This window comes from Tachypleus tridentatus, chromosome 10 (genome assembly GCF_004210375.1).
Source record: "Tachypleus tridentatus isolate NWPU-2018 chromosome 10, ASM421037v1, whole genome shotgun sequence".
NCBI lineage: Eukaryota > Metazoa > Arthropoda > Merostomata > Xiphosura > Limulidae > Tachypleus > Tachypleus tridentatus.
This window is the reverse complement of record NC_134834.1, coordinates 31,723,748-31,736,240: the sequence shown is the minus strand read 5'-3', so window position 1 is coordinate 31,736,240 and position 12,493 is coordinate 31,723,748. Positions and strand designations below refer to the sequence as shown.

General features: G+C 32.7%; 1 pseudogene across 1 annotated transcript in view; it reads left to right on the top strand.

The window, feature by feature from the left end:
• LOC143229001 (MAP kinase-activating death domain protein-like) overlaps positions 1–12,493 on the top strand; it is a 101,203-nt pseudogene that overhangs the window by 61,719 nt on the left and 26,991 nt on the right. The window contains exons 12-16 of the transcript XR_013015600.1: positions 5,897–6,007; positions 6,356–6,527; positions 8,664–8,763; positions 9,109–9,624; positions 10,965–11,127. The product of XR_013015600.1 is annotated as an MAP kinase-activating death domain protein-like (transcript). The remainder of the gene's footprint in view (positions 1–5,896; positions 6,008–6,355; positions 6,528–8,663; positions 8,764–9,108; positions 9,625–10,964; positions 11,128–12,493) is intronic.

Here is a 12,493-nt window from a genome sequence, read left to right as displayed (position 1 = left end):
CTCACTACATCTGCTAATACTTTTAGTGTTAATCTAGCATCAGTGTAGCAGTATGTGTTTTTATAACTCATTCATTCATTGACTATGGATTCTTCAGTTCATGTTTTTTGTATTCATCAGATTCTTTACTTCAGTTTTCTATTCACCATCAAGATTTGATTCTTTTAGTTTCTATTTGGTTTTGGATTTAACAATTTCACATCTCTTCTACAACAAGGAAATATTGATGCTGTTCTTTTGTTTTGTTTAGGTTTTTTACTTATATTTCTTTGTAGTGCCAAAGACAACAGAGAATGGAGACTGGGCTTTGATCTTTCCAGCTTATTTAGATATTTCTCCTTCTGAGGTCAAACCCATGAAACTTCCTTTATTGAAATTGTTGAATAACTAATTGAGACTTCAGAATACTTGTTTAAACTTTTTCACAAGTTATTTTGTGGCTGTTTCTGTTTTAGTCAAACCATTAGCTAGTGTTTTACACACATGTAGTATTGATTTTCATCATTACATAGATGATTGAAAAATTCTTGCTCAGTGATTTCTTACAATGAATTGATGTCTCAGGTAGTTTCATGTTTGGGATGTAATGCTCATGGATTCAAGTTTGAGTTGGTGCCTACTCAATGTATTTTTCATCCAGGAAATCTTTTCCCATCTTCTTTTGCTTTGTAGGTACATGAGTTTTTGGGTACACACGCTTTTCCATCTCCCAAACACATGCTCTCTGATTTTCATGAATAGTGGTTACCTCACATATTCTCAACAGTACCTTGTTCTTTTGTGAGAGTATATTCAAACCTATTGTCTATTGAAATTTCTCTAACTTCTCTCAGTTGTGGCTCATTTGTGAATTCCTTGTTATAGGTTCAAGTTCTTTCCGCCTATTTTATATCTATATCCTTACACTAATGCCTTTCTACAGGGCGAGGGTGATATGTTTGAGGGAACATTATGATTTGTAGTGTTATCTGATATTCAATTTTCATATTATTTTGCTAAAAAGTTGCAATGTTCCACATGAATGTCATGAGCCCCTATCCTTGTTACATCATTTCTTTGTTTTAGTAATCACATTTCAGCTGTATTAATATGGTTATATAGTACTTAGTCTCACAACTATTTTTGTTATGGTTTCTGTACTTCTTCAGTCGTATTCATATCATGTCTTCTTAAAGCTGCTATTTGATTGGTTGTGCCATCAGTTTGCACATTTTATGTTGGATGCAGTCAAGAAAGCAGTTTGTCATCTTCTGATGCTTAACTGGTTTCTAGTTATGGATCCAGCTTCTTTGGAAGTGGATACTTTGAGAAACGTTTTCTTTTTTGTGCCTACCTTCTTCATCTTCCTCAGGTATTAGCCAAGATCATTTCATTTTATTTTTGTTCCATGCTGGCCTGCTCCACCATATTTCCACTTCTCTTGCCTTTCTCAGAGGGATCCTATTCCATAATTTTAGCACATCTTCTTCAATGTTTCTGTCATTGACAACTTTGTGGCTGGCTGATATGTGGTCTTTTATTAGTAAAAATAGTTTCTTTTCTTGGGTAACTTGAATGTTCTTTTGTTCTTCCAGACATTCACATCTGGTAGTATACTAGTTTTGTTGGTCTTTCTTTGGAGTTGGTGCCTACAGAATTTAGCTTCTTATCTTTCTCAAACTATTTAACAGCTTGCTTAGTTTTTCTCATACATTTTTCATGATTGGGTTTGTTTGTTTTTTCTGCAGGCTTACACATTTGCACTCTTGGCCACTTTTAGTGGCACAGAAGACAATTACCTTTATTTACCTCACTTTTTCAAGTTTTTTTTATTATGTCTCCTATGGGTGCGTAGGTATTATTCTCAATGGAATTTCAAACTGGTCTTGCCTACCTTTTCCTTTTGAACTTTCACACTTTGCTCACTTAGACATCTTCCCTGAATATTTTGTTTTTCATATGGCTGTATTTATTTGCTGAGATTTGGGCTTCTGGTGATGCTCTTATTGTTTTTTGCTTGTATTATACCCCCCCTCCCCTCCCCCAAGTCTAACTAACTGTTTCTTCTTCTGATGAATATTTTCCCATGTCTAGTCAGTGTTTTTTTTTGTTTTTTTTATAAGAACCTATGTATCTTTTTTGTGGGAATCAACACTGGTCATATATGCCTCATGGCAGTTTGTGTTTTACTGATCTTGTTACATCCACATTAACTAATTTGTTAGTTCAGCTGATTCATTTTGATTGTAATGATGTTTCTGACTACTTTAATTTTAGACTGCACATTATACTTCCTCACATTTTAGATTAGTGATGTCTTTTGCCTCGTGGTCTCTGTGCTCTTTTAGTGAACATCATGTAGACTTGATGGATCTGCATATTTTACTTTGGTGTGTTGCATACATCACATAACTCTCCTTTCCATTGCAGAATTCTGTGTACTGCATTTAGTTATTCATTTATTTGTCTATTGTGAGATCTGCTATAGTTTGCCCAATACCAGTTGTTAACCATTTTCAGGGTGTCTAGGATAGTGATTACTTTTGACATAAAAATGACCAATGCAACATAAGTATGATACAACAATTGAATACAGTCTCTTCTTATGAATATAAAATCTGTACTTATATATATTTGTTTAGTGAAGACTCTTGCTTTTACCCTGGGCAACTAAATTTTTCTCTGCCACCTAACATCCTTGATCAAAAACATATCAGAGCTTTTCCTAATGTCTTTCTCAAGTGCACAGTTATATTTTAACTTCATCATTTTTTCAGTCACGAGACTTTATTTTGCTTCATATATACAGCCTAGTGCAAATGATTCAAAAATGAAGAATATTCTTGTAAATACATTTATTTGTCAACTCTGGAATGGAATCTTATCATTGTAAGTATGTCATTTTTTTAACATTATACAGGTGAAATTTCAAATGCACATATATTTTAGCAGGTACACTGTTTATGATTAACTGCACACTAAGAAATCCCCTGAATATAGGAGTGTCTAAAGACAAAAATTTCTGTGAATTTAAAAATATTTTGTAAATGTGTGTGTGTGTGTATATATATATATATATATATATATATATACATATTATGAAGTAGAAAATACAGTTTATTCTTCTGTGAAACACCACATATAAATTTGTGTAGTCAGGACTCTTGTATTGTTTCAGAATTTCACCCCTTGTGCTAAAGCTCCATAAAAGGGTGGTGTTGCACTTGAAGAACCAGAGAGTTCCAGTTGGTAGGTAATGACTCTCTGTTTGTACCTACCTTTTCTACCTCTATATGCATGCCTTTTTATGGTGATAAAAATTTTAGAAATGGGATTACTGTTGTCTCTAGATGTCTCAAGATCAGCTCCAACCAGACTGGAGATCATGTAGTTTATTTTGTTGTATCATATTTTGTACTGTTTTCATGTTATTGAGCTCATCCTATGGGTCTGCTGGGTTCTTTCTTCAGTTTATTCCTGAATGTCTACTAATTTAACTTGTTATGTAATTCTCTGTTGTTATTTTTTAGTGTGGATGAAGATGGAGCAACTGTTTTTGCAGTTATTCCTTTTACAGTCTGTGTCTGTACAGCTACACCAAGAATATTATAGTGCAGGAGCATGACATTCTATTACTCCTACCTGTTTATGTTACCATCATGTGTCTCATTGTTGGTTCCACATGTTCAATACACCATTACCACTCACAGAGTCAACCCCCTGTCTGAATTGATAGTCACCATGGGTAAAAAGACAACCTGCTGAGACTAATGTGTTCTACCTGAATGTCCTATAGGTTTAGTTTTTATTTATGCTGGTCCTTCCATTTATTTCCCTCAAATTTAATTCTTCCTATTATTTTCTGGTTCTGGATTCTACTCAGATACTGTTTGTTTACGTGTTACTCATAGTCTAGATTATATTCCTGCTCTATAGCTAGCAGTTTAATATTTCTACTTTCTTTTAATGTAATTGGTTCCCACTTCATTCATAACTTAGGTATTCTAACTTTAAGAATTTTAGAGGTAAGGCTACCTAATTTGGATTTAACATTTTTATAATTAAACTGAATTTTAAAGAGGTACTTACCTCTGAAATACTTTCCTTCCCATCTCCCCAAAATTGAAATTTTATCATGATTACCAGTTTTAATAAAATAAAATTATGGCAAGAAAGCAGAGCTTACAAAAATCCTATAATGCTCTCATAAGTTATGTGGAAAGATGGAGAATTATAGGTAAGTGACACATGCTCTTCAATGCATAAAGTACTTTGAAAAATGTTTTGTTGACAGCATGAGTTCAATTCCACATGGAAAGGCTTTCAGTAGTTCAGATGTAAGTACATGTTTGAAATTTATTTTAATTCAAGAAAGTAAACTCAACATAATCTGGGATGATGAGAAAACCCACTTGTAGAGAAGATTATACATGTAAAAATGGCTGGTATGGGTAGAGAAAGCACTATGTAGAGGAGCAAACAACGTTTTGACCTGTCCATGACCGAAGAAAGTCGAAACATTGTTTGCTCCTCTGCATAGTGGTTTCTCTACCCATACCAGACATTTTTACATACCTTAATAAACTCAACATACTTGTCCATTTATTTTGTGATATTTAACATCTGAACAACCTTCAAACTTGGTCAGGAAATGGAACAAGGTTAAGTTCATTATAGTAAAATGATTTTGAACATATAAATCATCAGATCACTTGACATCACAGCTATTCCTAAGTCATGGGGTAACAAAACATATGAGAACTACATTTGATCATAATTTGGCATTTTGTATGAAGTGTGATGTTACCAAAAGTTATTACTTTCTGAAAGGACGTGTAACAGCCATTTTCAATGCAAAACATTCATATGCACAAGTCGTAAAGTTGTGTTCAGGTTTGGGATTTAGAATTTTCAAGATGAGGGTATCCATTGTATTTTTTGGTTTTGAAAAAGAAAAGAATATTGATCACTTACAAGCATCAGGATCATTTAGAAAGAGACCTGCAGTAAGTCATATCCCAACTGTGGTAAGCAAAGTAACAGGTGAGAATCTCTACTTTTAAACCCAATGACAAAAGCTGCTTATTAACCCCAACCAACAGTATCCAATATAATCAAGAAGGATTTTTGTCTGGAAGTGAAGAACAGTGTGTGGGTTCAGCAAGTCAAAGCTTCCAGTTGTACTCTCTGTTCAATCATCACAATATTTCAAACAACTGGAAAATGAAGTGGATATTCATTATATGTCATGTTAAGATATACCAATAAAGTGGCTGGATGCAGTACCATATGAATTTTTGTATAATTAAACTGTTTAAATGGATGTTGAGATGTCTTCATGTACAATAGATAGATTGTGGAAAGCATATATATAGTAAGGAGTGGTGCATTTTGAATGTGACAACTTTACAATAGATTACTGTCCTATAGAAACTATACTGCAGGGGTACTATCCAAATGTACTGTTATCAGATAGAATATGACCAGATGTGGCCAGGTGGTTAAGGCACTTGACTCGTAATCCGAGGGTTGCAGGTTCAAATCCCTGTCACACCAAACATGCTCGCCCTTTCAGCCATGGGGGCATTATAATGTGACAGTAAATCCCACTATTTGTTGGTAGAAAAGCAGTCCAAGAGCTGGTGGTGGGTGGTGATGACTACCTGCCTTCCCTCTAGTCTTACACTACTAAATTAGGGATGGCTAGTGCAGGTAGTCGTTGTGTAGCTTTGAGCAAAATTCAAAACAAACCAAACCAAATGCCCGGATGTGGGAGCATGGATTGCAAGAACATAGTAAAACTCCAACATAATTTTAGTATGATGTATTAAAGATTTGTTTTTTAGTTAAGTGTAATACAACATTAGTTTTTTATAAGCTTCTGTGTTTAAGATATGACAGACTGAGTATTTTACAGAAGAGAGTGCCAGTGAAAGTGATGATGCAGACAGTGTTAGCTCTTCATATTCTTCACTCAGTGAATTTGTGAAAGATATGTTCAACAGTGAAATTTATGGAGGAGTTACTGGTAATGTTAATCTTTGTTATTTATCAGCCATATAAACATACTCCCAGTTTGTTTTTTTTTATAGAGTGGAGCAGATTTTAAAGCTAATTAAAAATATTAAAATAATTTTCAGCTACACAATACATATGTGAAGAATATTTATAGTAGGTCAGCTAAAACAGTTTTTTTATTTTTAACGCATGCATGCAAACACATCTGATTAATGTTGTGGTGTACTTTTGATTTTTATTTGTGTTACAGCTGAGTTAGCTTATGTGAAAAACAAATGATATATATATGTATGTGTGTGTATGTTTCAGATTGTGTAATACCTATGTAGTGTGAATAAAATTTTAAATGTCTTCTTAGGTCACTCAATAGAAGAACCAAGCTATAGTCAAGTTTTGTTAGATCAACATACTGTGTACAAACCACCAAGTTCTCTTCAGCTACCAGTAATCAGTGATCCAGCTACTACTGATGTGGAACTATCACTTTCAGAATCAGAATCCTCATCTTCATCAGACTCTTCTGTGTCAAGGTAGAAGTGTTGCTTTTAAGTATTGGTTATTCCATTGCATAGTATTATAATGTGGTGATGTAGTCATTAATATGATAACATTTAAGTGATTTGTTATATACAGGTGTTGAGTATGTTATATTGAAATACTTTTGGAGCCTCAGCATATGATTACAATCCATAAAACCAAATCTTGTCATGTCTAGTGAATGCACATTTGACAATAGCCTTACAGTGTAGTTTGCTTTTGAAAAGGTCTGTTGTAAGGTTTTAATGTCACAACCTCTCCCCTACTACTCAGTTTCATTCCATAAACCAACTAATATATGGGGATGATGGTTTCCAAATGCCTGTTTCAAAAGTTTGACACACAGAAATCTATAGTTACTGAGTCAAGTGACTTGACTGATATGTCTTTGTATGGAGGGAGTAGCATGAATACTCATATCTTTCTCCAGCAGTTTCAAATAAGTGACAGTTGAACAGGTATGAGGGCTGTTCAAAAAATATGTAGACTGTTTAAATTACGTGGCTCCAGTTGGTTCCAGGGGAATCTGCTTGGTGTCGCTAGGTTTGCACAGATCAGCTGATTACGACGCCATTTCCCGATTGCAGATATCTTCAATTGTGTATTAGCTACGTGGTTTTAAGTGAAGTGTGATTTTTTCGTTTGGTGGATTTCAGAATGAATGACCTGAAGGAGCAACGACTTGCTGTGAAATTTTGTGTTAAACTTGGAAAATCTGCGACTGAAACTTTTGCTATGCTTAACACGGCTTACAGTGATGTTGCTATGAAGCGTACGGCATGTTTCAAGTGGCATGAACGTTTTAAGGATGGTCAACAGTCCATTGAAGATGATGAGCATCCTGGACGTCCTTTCACGTCAACTGACGACCCACACGTCGACAAAATCAACACCCTGGTGTGAGCAAATCGACGTCTGACTGTCAGGGAGCTTGCTGAAGAGTGTGGGATATCAGTTGGATCTTGTTACGAGATTTTGACCAAAAAAATTGAAGATGCACCGCATTGCTGCGAAATTCGGCCCTCAGAAATCGTGAGTTTTTGGCCAAACACTCGATCACTGTTCTTCCCCACCCACCCTACTCACCTGACCTTGCTCCTTGCGATTTTTTCTTGTTCCCCAAACTCAAAAGACCCTTGAAAGGAAGAAGATTTGAGACGATTCCCGAGATTAAGGCAAATGCGATGAAGGAGCTGGAGGACATTACAAAAGAAGCGTACTAGGACTGTTTCAACAAATGGAAACACCGTTGGGATACGTGTGTGCGTTGGGGAGGAGAGTACTTTGAAGGGGTCCCAGACCTGTAACTTCTAAATAAAGTACATTTTGTTTTATGATGTCAGTTCGTGTATTTTTTTAACAGACCTCGTATATCATGAAAGCAACTTGTGTGCATGTGACTTATGTCACTTTTCTTGGAAAACCTTCTTGATTATATTATGTATAGTCACCATGATAACATGCATGTTACAAAACAATCCACTTTTCTTATCACAGAATATGACTTATAACAGGTCTCTTTCTTGATGGTCTTGGTATCCCAAGTTGATCCAATTTGTTTTTATTAAGAACAAGAGATATTCCAGCCCTAGAAATTCCAAATCTGTAATTTGAATTTGCATTTATGATTATTGTTTATTAAAATTTGCACTGGAAAGGGCTATTGCATATCATTCTGAAAATAATTTAGTTTTTAATGGATTACACTACCTACAGATATAAAGCTATTTCAGAAGGTAACTCTCACACTTTCTCTTCCACTATAACTGTATATAGGCTGTAATTGTCATATAATTTGCTGATTTGCATATTGAAAATTGTATTACTACAACTTATTCATCCGTCTATTTATCAGCTTTTTCTATTAAAAGAAGTGAATAGCATAAAAAGGTTATGGTGAATAAAATATCTCAATAGTTGGTATGTAATGTTAATTATATTAAAACCACATACTAGTTTGTTTTGTTTTTTTTCATCAAAAGGCAATTCCTACAATATAATCTTTCTTATTTTTGTTACATGTTAGTTAAAGGTTTATTATGATATAGGAAACTTACAATTTTTTTCAAGAGTAAATATAAAAAAAAATTAGATTAAATTACAAAATTTATGTTTTTCATTTTTATTAGCCCTTCATTCAGTTGTCATGCTGAAGCAGATTTAGAAGTAGCAGCAAAACAAGTGAAAGCAAAAGAATCTCAGGATATTTTCCCATTACATAAAACACTGGTAGGACTCAAATTTTACTGAACATTTTTTATGGTTAAAATATGTGTTTTGTTCATGAAAATAGTTTTTAAAAGTTTCAGGATTCATCGTCTAGTAACTACACGGATATAAAATTAACATCCTTGCATTTGTTTTTTTTTTCATTTGGTAAGTTTGTATTATTTAAGTTTGTCAGATAGCACCACCTTTTTGTTACCAATGTTTAAATTTTTCATTAACTGAGATTAAAACAAAATGTATAACAGCACTAGTTTATAGGATATTTTTTACCTTTTCCTCTTTAAAATAGTTAACTTACTCGCTTTGTTGTTTTGCTCATTAGTGTAATCTCAATAATATTTTTAGGGAAAATCTGAAAAAGGTTCTCCTGTTATACTTAGCCAAGAAGAAATTAGTAGTAATTTTACTCCATCATTATCAACTAGTAGACCTGTGTTGTCACCACAACCATCCATTACAACATGCAGCTCCTCAGGTAGTACTGGAAATAATGTACAGATATCAGTTACATCAGAGAAAGATCTTTCATACCCATCCAAGCTGGGAGAATTTTTTTCAAAGCCAGCAAAACTGCAAATGGAAAGTTTATGGCTTATGCCTGATCACTTATCAGACAAGGCTTCACCTCGAACACCATCTCCTAGTCGAATGATAAATATTACCAGTATGCTTAATCGTGCTAGCAGTCTTGGTGGGTCTAATAACACTCAGCAGTCAAGTCAACCATCTATTTTAGGAACAATGGCTAAGGATGTGAGAGATGCAGCAAAAGAAGCTAGCAAAGTGGCCGTGGAAGCCAGCAAGTCTGCAATTGAAGCCACAAAACCCGCCAGAGAAGCCAGTAAAAAGTCTTTGTTGAAGGTAAAGTAATGATGTTTCTTATTTGAAATTAGTATATTATGATTAATTCTTGTGCATGGAATATTTTATAATATTGATTGCTTGTTTGTAGTTGAGCACAAAGCTACATGATGGACTATCTGTGCTCTGTCAATTACAGGGATTGAAACCCACTTTATAGCATTGTAAGTTTGAAGACATAACATTATTTCACTGGGAAGCCTTGAAAAGTTAGATATAAGTAGACAGCCGTGGTTTTCATAACTTAGTTTTGTCTGTTACTGATTTAATTAACCTATCATAATTATGTATTAAATGCTTTAGATACAATCATCACACTATAGGGAAAACTTAAAATACAAAACTTTAGAACAATAATGTTTAAAGTTCAAGGAAGAAGGTGTACGTTACATAAGCAAATATTTAACCTTTCCATACCAGGATGGCTATCATTGTTGTCCTTTGGGTGCAAAAATACTCATCAAAATTGGATGAAACATAGAGTAAATGTACTGAATAGTATCTATTTTCACCCTCAAAAAATAATCTAAATCAGGGGTGGTGAAATTCTCAAAAAAAAAAAAAAAAAGGAGTGGAATACTCAGCTGGGTGAAGTGGACCTGTTTGTGAAAAAAAAATAGAAATCAATGTTTAAACATAAAAAATGACAAAGTAGCTCAATTTAATTCTAATACTCGGTAGTGATGAATATAGACAAAATTTAATCTCTTTCTAAATAGATGTAGTTTTTATCATTTTATATGTAGTGAAATTACCAAAATTTTATTAGTCACTTTTTATGAAAAACATTCAAAATACTTCCCTTCATTTTAGAATTTAAGTTTTCTAAATTTTTTTTAATAAAATTCCATTTTATTTACAGTTAGTCAATTTCAAATTGATTGATTTTTATTTTGATACTTCATTTTGACAATTGTCAAAATTACTGCATAAACTGATTAAGATTCATCTGTGACCTGACCTTTTAAAAAGGTCAAGCTAAGGAGCACTAATTTTGGTTAAAAGTATTTTCTTTGTATAGTAAATACAGTTTCATTTTTAAATCAAGCATTTTATTTGTGTGCATTGATTAAATATAATAAATTCAACAATAATATTCAGAAAATAAGAACATAATTCATAGGAATATTTTGCTGCCATCTACCATATTCACTAGAATTAGCTATAACGTTTCTCTCTCTTTTTTTTTTTTTTGAACAATGCAACAGATTTAAATCAAGTACAATTCTGCATGAAACTTCAAATTTTTTAATTAATCTTATCATTCATTCTATATGGGAGCTCCAGTATTTATTACATTTTTGATCAAATAAAAGAGCATTTTCATATTTTATGCATAGAATTTCCAGTCGTTTGGAGAACCAGTAACAAAAGAAAAACCAAAACTAGGAATGGAACCTCAAAAACTGAAAGACAGTGGTTCAGGCACATTCATGTCTACCATGAGCAGTGAGCTTGATGCTTTCTCATCACAAACTTCCAGTATAATTTCTGGATGGTTTGGTATGTGCATTTTAAACAGTTATTTACCTTCTAAGACAAATACTGTGATAAGTAAATTTTAATCAGTATATTTTCTATGTGTTTGTGAATGTCATGTGCATCATTTTAAGTGAAAGCTATTTATATGAATACTTTTGAAATGTTTTGAGGGATAATGTTTCATATTACATGTATATATATATTTTTAATGGAACCATTGTTATCTTTATTTTAATACCTAGGGTAAGGGAAAAAAAACATAGCAGTAGAGGTTTAAACAAAACTTTCTCATCAGAAAATTAAATACTTTTTAATATAGTTTTATACATTAATGTATCATTTGTTGTACTTTAACTCTTTTTAAACTTTTTCAGTATAGTGGCAAAAGTTGAGCCAAGTACAGCATTTTTTATACAAGAAATAAAGAAATAAAAGGTGGTCTCTGAACAGATAAATAACTTTAAAAAAAATTTTTTAAATCTACCAGCATTATCGTGGCAGTTTTTTGATAATGTGTTTTTCACTGTTTTATTGAATTAATTACTGTTATTATAATTTAGGAGTTATAACCTATAGGAATATGATGTATTTGAGCAAAATCATACATCTCATATGGATCTTGGTGCTCAAATCTTAATTTAGTAGCAGTAAAGAAGTAAAATGAAAGCATGATATGAATTAATATACAGTTTTAATGCATTTCCCTGTCAATGAATAAAATTCCCATTGTCTTCCTTCTTTACAGTTTCATAGTTAATGTTTAACTATGAAATTTAATAATAAATGGATATTTTTATTTCCAGTTTATTCTGAGTCATTCTCTATTTCTGAAAAGAATCCCAATTGATAATGTTAGAACCACTTACTATTATGCTAAGAAAACCAGCATTTAACCAGAAGATGAGTCCACTGCCATTAAATCTTCAGTTGTGAATAAAAAAGAAAATAATATGACCATTGTTAAATATGAAGTGAACTAAAAACTTTATTTTCCCTCTGTTTTCTTACAAGTAGTTTTAATGATAAAGTCCAAATCTCACAATATCTTGGTGAAACATTTTCTCTTTTTGGATTATTGTGCTTCAAGACATTTCTCTCATTGAGCAAAATTGAATGCTGTGTGCCTTTATTTATGCATATTTTTGTCCCTAGTTATATGGTAATATAATAAGGTATGAAATATAAATTTTTGACTATAAAGTAATGGGGAAAATATATTTGAATTATTCTATTATAATCTCTTATTTTATGAGATAAAATGGTTATGGTTAATGCATAATAAGCTGAATTCACCTACATTTGCTTTTAAGTAAACTGGTACAATTAGGTAATTTTATTACCTTTTGCCCTGGAATGAATTCATGTTAATAGCAGAATTTTTTAATGT